Source organism: Rattus norvegicus, chromosome 8 (assembly GCF_036323735.1).
Source record: "Rattus norvegicus strain BN/NHsdMcwi chromosome 8, GRCr8, whole genome shotgun sequence".
In the NCBI taxonomy this organism is placed as follows: Eukaryota; Metazoa; Chordata; class Mammalia; order Rodentia; family Muridae; genus Rattus; species Rattus norvegicus.
The window spans coordinates 122,232,307-122,246,354 of record NC_086026.1 but is presented as its reverse complement, the minus strand read 5'-3'; the positions used below and the strand labels follow the sequence as shown (position 1 = coordinate 122,246,354).

The 14,048-nt window shown below is 42.8% G+C and overlaps 1 long non-coding RNA gene across 1 annotated transcript; it reads left to right on the top strand.

Moving 5' to 3' along the window:
* The first annotated feature begins 8,651 nt into the window (after positions 1-8,651).
* On the top strand, positions 8,652-12,159 carry LOC134480102 (uncharacterized). Its single transcript, XR_010054283.1, has 2 exons — positions 8,652-10,456; positions 12,018-12,159. It is a non-coding gene; the product is annotated as an uncharacterized LOC134480102 (long non-coding RNA).
* Positions 12,160-14,048: the final 1,889 nt, after the last annotated feature.

The window sequence follows — 14,048 nt, the reverse complement described above, 5'->3', positions numbered from 1 at the left end:
ATTTCAGGCTAGCAAACACTTCACCAGCTCCTACGCTGGCAACTTTGTGTATTGTAAACATCTTGAGCAAAATGTCAGGGAGAGCATCTCACGGAGCCCTGCTGACCAAAAACCTGGGATGCTGAGGCTGCCATCTGTTCATAGCCTCCCCTAGGTAATTCTACCCGTCTCTCAAGGCCTGGGACAAGGGGAGTGGCAACACATTTGCCTTCCTCTAGGAGGGTGATGCCTCTTATCTCTGCTCATGTGGAGCAACCCATCCTTGTGGTTTTCAGGTGTGAGAGAGGTACCAGGAGGGGACATGGCAGTATTTGGTGAGATAAAAGAATGGACATTTAGTTGGGGAGAGTAAGGGGAAGAGGCTTGGTGTTCTAAAGGGCATGCATGCTAATTTTGGCAATCCTTAATTAAACCATAGACTAGAAAATTCCACTAGTATCACTGTCCAACTTTCTGACTACAGACATCCATTCCTTTTTATTGTAATTGTTTGAAATCATTTTCTTTCAAAATTTGTCAATAGCAGAGCGTTTATATACCTTTGCCTGCCTCTGTTTATTCCTTTTGGGTGTGGGTAAGAGAGAGGGTAAAGCTCGTAGGAATGTGATTTTCATTTGGCAAGAGAAGTGGCGTATGTCATGCCTCATCAGAATGAGCTTTCAATGAGAAGACTCCTCTACTTCTTCTCCTTTTCCGGACCCGATGGGACTGTGGTGGTTCATCTTCATTGCCAATTTGATTTGATTTGCAATTGACCAGGGAGTATACACCTCAAGGTGTCTCTGCAATGCTGTTTACAGGGGGTTTAGCTGAAGGGGGAACATCTACTTTGAGCATGGGTGGCCCCATTGCTTGGCTTGAGTTCACAGAGTGAACAAGAAAAAAAAAATCACAGTGTTGCATGTAGTGTGATAAATTGAGCACCTCCAGAGATGGATGTAACTCTGAATCTTCAGAACCAAAGACCAGCCTCTAGCTGTTCCTTTTGGCATTGCTTCAGCTGGCTTCATTTAGGGTTCTGTTGTTGTGTTCAGGCGTCTCCACTACGGAAGTAACGTAGCTAACCAGGAGATAAATAGGAGAGAACAACTCGGATGTTAGCAATGCTGGCTTGCAGTTTGATAGCTTGCTTTTTAATTTTTTTAAAGATTTATTTATTTATTTTATATAAGCACTCTGTAGCTGTCTTCAGACGCACCAGAAGAGGGCATCAGATCTCATTACAGATGGTTGTGAGCCACCATGTGGCTGCTGGGATTTGAACTCAGGACCTCTGAAAGAGCAGTCAGTGCTCTTAACCATTGAACCATCTCTCCAGCCCGATAGCTTGTCTTTGAGAGGTTGACTATGTGTTCTGTTGCTCAGATCGTGTCTGGAAAGTCCAAAGTTCATGGTCTACCACTAGATCCAGTTTTGATGGATGTATTTTGCAGATACATATATTGTGGAAAAGTAACTGTTGAGTCTTTTGTCTGACTTCTATTTTCAGCTACATAGAATTCAATTCTTTTTTTAATTGGATATTTTATTTACTTACATTTCAAATGTTATCCCCTTTCCTGGTTTCCTGTTTGCAAACACTCTATCCCATACCCCCTTACCCTGCTTCTATGAAGGTGCTCACCCACTCACCTACTCCCACCTCACTGCCCTAGCATTCCTCTACACTGGGGCATCAAACACTCACAGGACCAAGGGCCTCCTCTCCCGTTGGTGCCAGATAAGTCTCCTTGAACTCCTTCAGTCCCTCTCCTAACTTCTTCATTGGGGTTCCTGTGATCAGTCTAATAATTGGCTTTAAGCATCTGCATGTGTATTGGTCAGGATCTGGCAGAGCCTCTCAGGAGACAGCTATATCAGGCTCCTGTCAGCAAGTACTTCTTGGCATCAGCAATAGTGTCTGGGTTTGGTGTCTGCATGTGGGATGAATTCCCAAGTGAGGCAGTCTCTGGATGGCCTTTCCTTCAGTCTCTGATCCACTCCTTCCTTTAAAAGAAGGAGCAATATTTCCTCCCTGTATTGCCTTTAAACAGGAGCAATTCTGGGTTAAAATTTTGGGGATGGGTGGATGACCCCATCCCTCAACTTGGGGGCCATGTCTAACTTCTGGATATGGTCTCTGCAGGTTCTCCCTTCCCTTCGTGGGGTATTTCAGCTAATGTCATCCTCATGGGGTCCTGGGACATTCTTGCTTTCCTGGCATCTGAGACTTTCTTGTTGCTACCCCCAGTTCCCTGTACCCCATTGCTACACACCTCTGTCCAATTTCCTGGCCCTCTCTACATCGCCTTTATCTCTTCCTACACCTGATTCTGCCCCTCTTTGTCCCCTCCCCCTCCTCTCTTCCTCCCAAGTCCCGCCCACCCTCTACTTCCCTTGATTATTTTGTTCCCCCTTCTAAGTAGGCCTGAGGCATCCAATCTTTGGTCTTCCTTCCTCTTGAGTTTCGTGTGGTTCGTGAGTTGTATGGTGGATATTCCAAGCTCTTTGCCTAATATCCACATATCAGTGAGTGCACACCATGTGTGTCTTTTGTGACTGAGTTACCTCACTCAGGATGATGTTTTCTAGATCCATTTGCCTGTGAATTTCATGAAGTCGTTGTTTTTAATGGCCGAGTAGTACTCTATTGTATAAATGTACCACATATTCTGTATCCATTCCTCTGTTGACATCTGGGTTGTTTCCAGTTTCTGGCTATTATAAATATGGCTGCTATGAACATAGTGGAGCATGTGTCCTTACTATATGTTGGAGCGTCTTTTGGTTATGTGCCCAGGGGTGGTAAGCTGGGTCCTCAGGTAGTACTATGTCTAATTTTCTGAGGAACTGCCAGACTGATTTCCTGAGTGGTTGTACCAGCTTGCAATCCCACTAGCAATGAACGAGTGTTTCTCTTTCTCTACATCCTTGCCAGCACCTGCTGTCACACGAGTTTTTAATCTTAGTCATTCTGACTGGTGTGAGGTGGAATCTCAGTGTCATTTTGATTTGTATTTTTCCTGATGAGTAAGGATGTTGAACATTTCTTTAGGTGATTCTCAGCCATTCGAATTTCCTCAGTTGAGAATTCTCTGTTTAGCTCTCTTCCCCATTTTTTAATAGGGTTATTTGGTTCTCTGGAGTCTAACTTCTTGAGTTCTTTGTATATATTGAATAGCACCCCCCTATCAAAAGTAGTATTGATAAAGCTCTTTTCCTATACATTGCCATTTTGTCCTATTGACAATGTCCGTTGCTTTACAGAAACTTTTCAATTTTATGAAGTCCATTTGTCTATTCTTGATCTTAGAGCATAAACCATTGGTGTTCTGTTCATGTCCTGTGCCCATGTATTTGAGGCTTCCTCCCACTTTCTCTTCTATTAGATTCAGTGTATCTGGTTTTATGTGGTCCTTGATCCACTTGGACTTGAGATTTGTACAGGGAGATAAGAATGGATCAATTTGCATTCTTCTACCTGCTGACCACTAATTGAATCAGCACCATTTGTTGAAGATGCTGTCTTTTTTCTACTGGATGTTTTTAGCTTCTTTGTCAAAGATCAAGTGGCCATAGATGTGTGGGTTCATTTCTGGGTCTTCAATTCTATTCCACTGATCTATTTGCCTGTCTCTGTACCAATATCATTCAGTTTTAATCTCTGTTATTCTGTAGGATAGCTCGAGATCAGAGATGGTGATTCCCCCAGAAGTTCTTTTATTGTTGAGAATAGTTTCGCTATCCTGGTTTTTTTTTGTTATTCTAAATGAATTTGAAAATTTCTCTTCCTAACTCTATGAAGAGTTGAGTTGGAATTTTAATGGGGATTGTATTGAATTTGTAGATTGCTTTTGGCAAGATGGCCATTTTGACTATATTAATTCTGCCAACCCATGGGCATGGAGATCTTTCCATCTTCTGAGGTCTTCTTCAATCTCTTTATTCAGAGACTTGAAGTTCTCATCATACAGATCTTTTACTTGCTTGGTTAGAGTCACACCAAGATGTTTTATATTATTTGCAACTTGTGAAGGGTGTCGATTCCCTAATTCCTTTCTCAGCCTGTTTATCCTTTGAGTAGAGGAAGGCTACTGATTTATTTGAGTTAATTTTATATCCAGCCACTTTGCTGAAGTTGTTTATCAGCTGTAGGAGTTCTGGTGGAATTTTTGAAGTCACTTAAGAATACTATCATATCATCTGCAAATAGTGATATTTTGACTTCTTTTCAATTTGTACCCCTTTGACCTCCTTTTGTTGTCTGATTGCTGTAGTTAGAACTTCAAGTACTATATTGAATAGATAGGGAGAGAGTGCGCAGCCTTGTCTAGTCCCTTATTTTAGTAGGATTGCTTCAAGTTTCTCTCCATTTAGTTTGATGTTGGCTACTGGTTTGTTGTATATTACTTTTACTATGTTTAGGTATGGGCCTCAGATTCCTGATCTTTCCAATACTCTTAACATGAAGGGGTGTTAGATTTTGTGAAATGTTTTTCAGCATCTAATGAGACGATCATGTGGTTTTTTTCTTTGAGTTTGTCTACACAGTGGATTGCATTGATGGATTTCCACATATTGAACCATCCCTGCATCCCTGGGATGATCATCCCTACTTGATCATGATGGATGATCATTTTGATGTGTTCTTGGATTCGGTTTGCGAGAATTTTATTGAATATTTTGGCATCACTATTCATAAGTGAAATTGGTCTGAAGTTCTCTTTCTTTGTTGGTTCTTTGTGTGGTTTTGGTATCAGTGTAACTGTGGATTCATAGACCAAACTGGGTAGTGTTTCTTCTGTTTCTATTTTGTGGAATAGTTTGAAGAGTATTGGTATCAGGTCTTTTTTGAAGTTCTGATAGAATTCTGCACTAAACCCATCTGCTTTTGGGCTTTTTTGGTTGGGAAACTTTTTTTTTTTTAACAAAGGCTACTTTTTTTTCTATCTTTATTAACTTGGGTATTTCTTATTTACATTTCGATCGTTATTCCCTTTCCCGGTTTCCAGGCCAACATCCCCCTAACACCTCCCCCTTCCCTTCTATATAGTTGTTCCCCTCTCCCTCTTCTCCCCCCATTACCGCCCTCCTCCCAATAATTATGTTCACTGGGGGTTCAGTCTTGGCAGGACCAAGGGCTTCCCCTTCCACTGGTGCTCTTACTAGGCTATTCATTGCTACCTATGCGGTTGGAGCTCAGGGTCAGTCCATGTATAGTCTTTGGGTAGTGGCTTAGTCCCTGGAAGCTCTGGTTGGCATTGTTGTTCATATGGGGTCTCAAGCCCCTTCAAGCTCTTCAGTCCTTTCTCTGATTCCTTCAACAGGGGTCCTGTTCTCAGTTCAGTGGTTTAATGATGGCATTCGCCTATGTATTTGCTGTATTCTGGCTGCGTCTCTCAGGAGAGATCTACATCCAGTTCCTGTCGGCCTGCACTTCTTTGCTTCATCCATCTTATCTAGTTTGGTGGCTGTATATGTATGGGCCACATGTGGGGCAGGCTCTGAATGGGTGTTCCTTCTGCTTCTGTTCTAAACTTTGCCTCCCTATTCCCTCCCAAGGGTATTCTTGTTCCCCTTTTAAAGAAGTAGTAAAGCATTCCAATTTTGGTCATCCTTCTTGAGTTTCATATGTTCTGTGTATCTAGGGTAATTTGAGCATTTGGGCTAATTTGGGTTGGGAAATTTTTAATGACTGCTTCTATTTATTTAGGAGTCAGGGGACTGTTTAGATGGCTTATCTGATCCTGATTTAACTTTGGTACCTGGTATTTGTCTAGAAAATTGTCCATTTCATCCAGATTTCCCAGTTTTGTTGAGTATAGTCTTTTGTAGTAGGATCTGATAAATTTTTTAAAAAATTTCTTCAGTTTCTATTGTTATGTCTCCCTTTTCATTTCTGATTTTGTTAATTTGGATTCTGTCTCTGTGCCCTCTAGTTAGTCTGGCTAAGGGTTTATCTATCTTGTTGATTTTCTCAAAGAACCAGATTCTGATTTTGTTGATTCTTTGTATAATTCTTTTTGTTTTTACTTGGTTGATTTCAACCCTGATTTTAATTATTTCTTGCCATCTACTCCTCTTGAGTATATTTGTTTCTTTTTGTTCTAGGGCTTTTAGGTGTTCTGTCAAGCTGCTAGTGTCTGCTCTCTCCAGTTTCTTTTAGGAGACACTCAGATCTATGAGTTTTCCTCTTAGCACTGCCTTCATTGTGTCCCATAAGTTAGGGTATGTTGTGCCTTCATTTTCATTAAATTCTAAAGTCTTGAATTTCTTTATTTTTTCTCTGACCAAGTTGTCATTGAGTAGAGCATTGTTCAGCTTCCATGTCTATGTGGGTTTTCTATTGTTTTTGTTGTTATTGAAGACTATCCTTAGTCCATGGTGATCTGATAGGATGCATGGGATTATTTCTATCTTCTTATATCTGTTGAGACCTGTTTTGTGACTGATTATGTTGTCAGTTTTGGAGAAGGAACCATGAGGTGCTGAGAAGAAGGTATACTCTTTTGTTTTAGGATGGAATGTTCTGTAGATACCTGCTAAATCCACTTGGTTCATAACTTCTGTTAGTTCACTGTGCCTCTGTTTAGTTTCTGTTCCCATGACCTGTCCATTGCTGAGAGTGGGGTGTTGAAGTCTCCCACTATTATTGAGTGAGGTACAATGTATGCTTTGAGCTTTAGTAAAGTTTCTTTTAAGAATGTGGTTGCCCTTGCATTTGGAGCATAGTTGTTCAGTATTGAGAGGTCATCTTCATAGATTTTTCCTTTGATGTGTATGAAGTGCCCTTCCTTATCTTTTTTGATAACTTTTAGATGTGTTTTCCTGTAATTCTTTAAGGGAATTTTGTGTTTTCTCTTTAAGGACTTCAACTTTTTACCTGTGTTCTCATATATTTCTTTAAGGGAGTTACTTATGTACTTCTTAAAGTTCTCTATCATCATCATGAGATGTGATTTTAAATCAGAATCTCGCTTTTCCAGTGTGTTGGGGTATCCAGGGCTTGCTGTGGTGGGAGAATCGGGTTCTGACAATGCCAAGTAACCTAGGTTTCTGTTGCTTATATTCTTACACTTGCCTCTTGCCATCTGGTTATCTCTCATGTTAGCTGGTCTTGTTGTCTGTGACTGTAGCTTTTCCCTCCTGTAAGTCTGTTTGTCAGTACTCCTGGGAAACCAGCTCTCCCTGGGCAGAATTTGGGTATGGAGAGCTGTGGCTCAGGGTCAGCTCTGGGGTACAGATGGAAACTGGAAGGATCCTACCCCCGGTTGTTCCTTGGTTCTTGTATTCTGAGGGCTCTGGGCAGGTCCCTCTTGGGCCAAGTATTTGAGCAGAAGTGGTGATTTCACCTGTGCTCTCGTGTGTGGGGGACCATTTCTCTCCAGGCAGGAGAACTTGGCACAGGGTCAGCTCTGGGCACAGATGTTAACTGGAATGTGAATTCAATTTCTTGTCTTTGCATTTTATGTCTGCATCAAATCTTGATTGACCAGCCATGTATCTGCAACAGTAAAGAGGTAGATAACTTCCCAGGTGGATGGTGATCAATGACATGTTTTAAAAAGTAATTATAGGATAGTGATCTGTTGTATATAAAGGAAATGGTGGAATGTAACATTCAGTTGAAAATTATACAAAGCAGGGTGAAATTGCCAAGGATCAAGGATTTGACTCATAAAAAGCAAAGGTGTTATATTTAGTACCACATCCTGTGAGACGATATTCCTGGGGAGATGTGAATAGATGTCTACTCACTCCAGATTGAGACCAGATGCCAGATGATTATATCACCAAAGTAAAACTTGGTGAACCAATGTGTTTTTGAGGTTACTTATAGCATTATGGGTCAGGGGTTACTTACAGGAACAGAAATGACTCTAAGACAACTCACTAAAATCTCCTCCCAACGTGGATGGCAGCTCATGAAAACTGAAACTCTGGGGTTTGCTCATGACTTATAGGCAGCTCAACAGAAAGTGTCTTTTCCCAGCATCTGAGTTTGTCTGGGCCTCTTCCAGGCAGCTTGGCTATTCTGAGAGTATCTCTTAACAGTTCTTACTGCTTAGGAAGGGAGAGATTTAATTAATCTGTTTAGTTTCAGGGACTTCCTGAAGCTATTGAGTTGTTTAACTTTCTGAGCCTAATGAGCTCCCTGTAGGTGGAATGTTTCACCCGGTCTTAGAACATCCTGTGCCTTAAGGAGCTTCCTTCTATGATGCAGGTTTTTATCTTGGAGGAAAGTGCTACATAACATTATAAATGACATTTTAATGAGGGTTTTAGAGACGATATTTATCAGGCATTAAAGGAGAATCATAATCACAGGGCATGTGCCCTGGAAACTGATTAGGTGATTATTAAAATACAAAAAGCCATTGTGAGGTAGCAATTTCTCTTTAAGTTAAAAATATTATAAAATTCCATGAAGAAAATCTAAACAAAACAGATACATCAACCCTCCTCCTCCCTGAAAACAATTTGTCTTTTCTTAAACTTTCTTTTAGCCTTATATTTCTATAAAGCATACAGATTAAGCATAGATTAAACAAATTGCAGTTGTTCTGGCCTGGAAATGTTTGTGAATAAACAATTTTATGTGGTCCACTTTATAATTCCGATTTCTGTCTTTCTAAGAGAGTAATGGAAAACCTAGAGAATGATTTATTGGATAAAGAAGAAGGTGGTTTTGTGTAGCCTCCCTGATCCCCAATCCAATCTCTCTGTGGCTCTTTCTTCTTTGTAATTCCAGAGCCAGTGATTCCCTGTAGCAGTTTTGGAGAAATAGCCAGAAGCTTGCTGATTTTCACCCTCCCAGCAGATGAGCATAGACACATGTTCACTTGTGAATGTGGACAGGCTTGTGACCATTTTGACCAATATGATATAATGGAATGGAATGAGGCTATATGGATTCCAAGGGTAGGTCATAAGGGGGCATGTGGGTTCTGCTTGATTCTCTTAGAATGTTCATTCTTTGGACTCCCAAGTCAACATGCGTAGGAAGTCTCAACTACACATGGGTGTTCCAGGTCACAGTATTAGAAGACTCATCTTGGTCAGAACCCCAGGAGTAGATATATAGGAGGTTCCCTAGCCATCTGAGAAGTTCTTGCTGAAAGTCTGAAGTGGAGGACCGAGACAAGCCACTCCTGTCTGCTGTGTTCTGTTCACATTCCTGATCCACACCATCCATGCTCATGAAAAAGGGGTTATTCCTGGCCACTGGTGTGTGTGTGTGTGTGTGTGTGTGTGTGTGTGTGTGTGTGTGTGTGTGTGTATGATATACTGTGGTAGGCAACCAGAATAATGAGGAACATATTGAGACGTTAGGCTTTCTGTTCAGTCATAAGTCCCATAGGTTGTGAGTTCCAGCCCGTCAGCCTTCCTGCCTTTTAAAGTTCATGATACCGTTTTTGAAAACTACTGTTAAAATCAGTAGGTTATAGCCTTTTCTTGACATTATTCGTTGGAGCATCCCAGATACTTTTCACGGGACCGTAGGAATGTTGCTCAGGGGGAGTAGACACAGGAGCTTGGCGTTTCTTGAGGGATTGGTTAGAGATCCTAGCAGCTCAGTGAATCTTTGAATATATCCTTGACTAAAAGAGTGGTTCTCCATCAGCAGAGATCATTCTTTGTGACTGAGCGAGCTGCTCTGCCTGCATACAGGATGGTCAAAGGGGAAAAGGAGTCTGGCCACCTGGATCCATCAGCTGGATCCACCCAGGTGGCAGTCGCATGATAGATGTTGCAGACAGAGCATCTTCACATCTGGAGTTTGACATTTCTGCGTGAAGAGTGAGCAGAAGGCTTAAGGAGCCCTCTTCTTTGCCGTCCTGGGGACTTCTGTTTATTTTCTAGTTCCCTAGCGTGTTCCATAGCACTGGACATGAACCTGGGGCAGGATGAAGATTTAGTAACTGTGAAAGGCAATTAGACATGGAACTTGTATAGTTATTGTTAGGTCAGAGAATTGGAGAATAATCCACCATGAAAACCAAGGAAACTGATCTATCAGGGAGACTGCTAGGTTAGGGATCCTAACCATGTCAGTGGATGGGGGTCGGGATTGAGCAACTTTTTAAAGAAAAAGCCCATAAATTAGGTAGGGCAGGGGAAAGGGGAGGTACAGCCATTTGTGTTCATGTATTTTGTGTATTTCCAACTGTCTTTCACATCTGGCATCTTAAGTGGGTTACTACCTGTCTAATACCTCAGTTTCCCTGATAACTTGGCTTAGATAAAGACCAACCAATCAGAGTCGTCATAGCAGTGGCTAGGGTTCGGTTCCTAACTGGATACTAACCAACAAAGCATTGCGTGAGATAGTGTGGCCTAAGTTCATGCTGGGCAACTGGGGCCAGAAGCCATTTCTGGGAATTTAGCTGTTTCTTAGAATTCAGCCCAATACAAGATGGAGATGTTTTACGAGATGGGGTTTCTTGAGGCTGAAGTGGCTTCTAACATAACCTAGGTAAGTTAGCACTCTAGTCCCCTCACTACTTGGTTTGACTCCTGGGACATTGCTGTGTCCCTTTGAACCTGTTTCCTCCTTATATAAAGCATGATATTACACAGAGACATAAAATGTAAATATCAAACGAATGACATGTGATAAGGACAGTTATTGGATTCTACTTCTGCCTAAGATCATTTTTTAATGCCCTATGAAACGATCTGGAGAAAATGGTGTTCACTGAAATCCTCCCCGGAAAAGGCCAGGCAGTAGTGGCACAAGCACTCAGGAGGCAGAGGCAGGTGGATCTCTGTGAGTTCGAGGCCAGCCTGATCTACAGAAGGATAGCCAAGGCCACACAGAGAAACTCTGTCTCGAAAAGAAAAAAACAAAACAAACAAAACCAAAACTACAAGACATTTATGGGGCCCAGAGAGATTAAAAGTGTTTGCTCTTCTTGCAGAGTTTCAGTTCCCAGCAACCACATGATGGCTCACAACCAACTTTAACTCCAATTCCAGAGGATCTGATGCTTTCTTCTGAGATCTAGGGAATTGTATGTTCATGGTGCACATACATGCAGGCAAAAACACATATAAAAGATAAACAAATCTTTCAAAAGTCATGTTTGTTTTGTGTGTGTCCATGCTGTAACACATGAGTAGACGTCAGAGGACAATGTATTGAGTCAGTTCCGTCTACTATGTGGGACCTGGGCGTCTAACTCAAGACTGCAGGCTTGGCAGCAGCTGCCCTTTCCCCGAGAGGCAGCGCACAGCTGCCCCCTCACCCAGAGAGCATACAGGATTACATTGCAGTCCTTAAAGAGCAAAGCTGTATCCTAACTGTGAGTGGGTGACACAGGAGTTCTGTTGGTTGTTCCAGAAATACAGAGAGTAATTCAGAGGGCATTCAAGCTCTCTGAAGTCACTCTCTCTGTATTCCCATGTCTTTAGGGAGCTTCCCTACAGCCCATATCAACTGAATGCAGCACAATGCGGGAATTACCTATGGAAGCTGATGAGGGTCTGAAAGTACCAGGGCCTCAGAGCTGGGGGCTTAGAGGCAACAGACACAGGAGGAAACAGGGGGAATGAACTCCAGTTCACTCCTAGAAGCGAGGGAACTAGTTGCAGGGGGAAGCTGAGTGAATGATAGCCTATCTCAGGGCTAGCTTCTCCTCCTCTTCTCCTTTCTCCTCCTCTCCCTTTCCCTTCCCCTCCCCTCCCCCTCCCCCTCTCTAAAGCAAGTTGGGAGCTGCTGACTTAACCCGATAACTGAAGAAATCTGACTCTGGTCTCTCAGCTCAGTCAGGCAATCACTTCTGCTGTGAGCCTTCCCATGACTTAGTCAAATCTTCAGAGACTCTGCTCCCAGATCCTGGTGCCTTCCCCAGACATGACGTCATCAGCGGGAAGAACTGATGAAATAAAAAATTAATGTGAAAATGGACTTGTTTGCCTAGCATGTGATTTCTTTTTATACTGACCCAGTTTCTCCTCGGACCTTGGGTTTGTGACTGTCTTAATGACAGTCCTATTATTTTACCTAATGAAAAACAATTTTTTTTCTGTTCCAGGAAATAAGCTGCAAGTCGGACTCTAGAGTTTGTTTGCAAAACTTGGCAGGCGCTATGTCCCATCAGAGCTAAGAAATGGATTTCAGGTGGACTGAGCCAATAGACAATTAAGGTACTAAATACATACCAGTAAATGGCCAAAGCCTCTGTGTCCTCTTATTCTTAAATATAGAGATTCAGGACTTGTCACCTTTCTTTAAGTATTAATTAATTAATTAATTAATTGTGTGTGTGTGTGTGTGTGTGTGTAAAAGCTCCTGTGTATTGGGTGTGTGTGTGTGTGTGTAAAAGCTTCTGTGTATTGTATGTGTGTGCAGAGGCCAGAAGACGGTACCATTCTATGATACTAGAGCTATAGATGGTGGTGGGCCACCAGATCGGGGCTGGGGGCTGATCAGGAACATCCCGGTCCTCTGAAGGAGTAGTGACTACCTCTGATCGACGAGCTATCTCTCTAGCCTGCTCTTCTCACCGTGGTTATTAGAGGGACGGTTCGATGTGCACTGGGCTAGGCATGAGGCATCTAGACGTAGACTTGCATGTAACCAGTGCAAGCATTCTTAAAGGGACAGCAGGGGAAAGGCTGAATGGTGCAGCAAGGACCCAGCATCTGGGCATCAGCTCAGGGTATGAATGCTCGGCCCAGGACAATAAATTCTCGTGGGCAATTTTAGGAGAAATAGTGGCTGAAATCGAAATTGTAGTGATTACTCAGTGAAAATAATACTGAATGCTAAAGCTATTAACCAGAGAGGATTATGCCCAATGCAAGAAAATGAACACTTTTGAATACTCATTAAATGCCAATACTTAAATAGGCATTGTCTTTATACAGGCTTGTGATGATCTTGTGATGTATTGCTATTTTCACAGAGAAGGTCACGAGGGTAAGATAGGAAATACAAATGGTGCCTCCAGTTTTTAAAAATTAATTAACTTTTCATTTTAAAAAAAAATTATCTATTTACTTACATCCCAAACACTGCCCCCCTCCCCAGTCGTCCCCTCCTATAGTCCCTTCCCTTCTCCTCTGAGAGGGTAAAGACCTCCCCTGGGTATCCCCCCACCCTGGCATATCAAGTCTCTGCAGAGCTGGGCACATCCTCTCCTGCTGAGGCCAGTCAAGGCAGCCTAATTAGGGGAACAGGATCCACAGACAGGCAACAGCCTTCGGGATAGCCCCTGCTGCCATTGTTGGGGGACCAACATGGAGATCAAGATGAACATTTGCTACATATGTGAGGGGGGGGCTAGATCCAACTTGTGTTGGTGGTTGGTGGTTGGTTGGTGGTTCAGGCTCTGAGAGCTCCCAAGGGTCCAGGTTAGACGACTCTGTTGATCTTCCTGTGGTGTTCCCATCCCCTTAGGGGCCCTCAATCCCTCCCCCAACTCTTCCATAAAGTTCCCCAAGCTTTATCCAGTGTTTGGTTGTGGGTCTCTGCATCCATGAGTCAGCTGCTGGGTGGAGCCTCTCAGAAGACAGCCATGCTAGGCTCCTGTCTGCAAGCATAGCAGAGTATCATTAGTAGTGTCAGAGATTGGTGCTTGCCCATGGGATGGGCCTCTAGTTAGGCCAGTTATTGCCCTGGTTGTTGCTTGGCTATTACCACAGTCTCTGCTCCATTCCCTGTCCATGCATTTCTTGTAGACAGGATAAATTTTGGTTCAAAAGTTTGATGGGTGGCTTGGTGTCCCTGCCGCTCCACTGGGGTTCCTTTCTAGCTATAGGAAGTGGCCTCCTCACATTCTATATCCTCAATTGATGAGTCTCAGCTAAGGTCACCCCCATTGATTTTTGGGTGACTCCACTATTCCAGGTCTCTGGCACATCCTCAAGATGCTCTCTACCCCCGACCCCCACCACTTGCAGATTTTCATTCATTCTCATGGCCCTCTGCCCAGTCCTCCTGTCTCTCCCACATCTGACCCTGAACCCCCTATTCCCTATTTTCCTCCAGAGTCTCACTATGTAGCCAGGGCTGGGCTGGGGCTCCTACTATACACCAGGCTTGCCTTGAACTCACAGAGCTC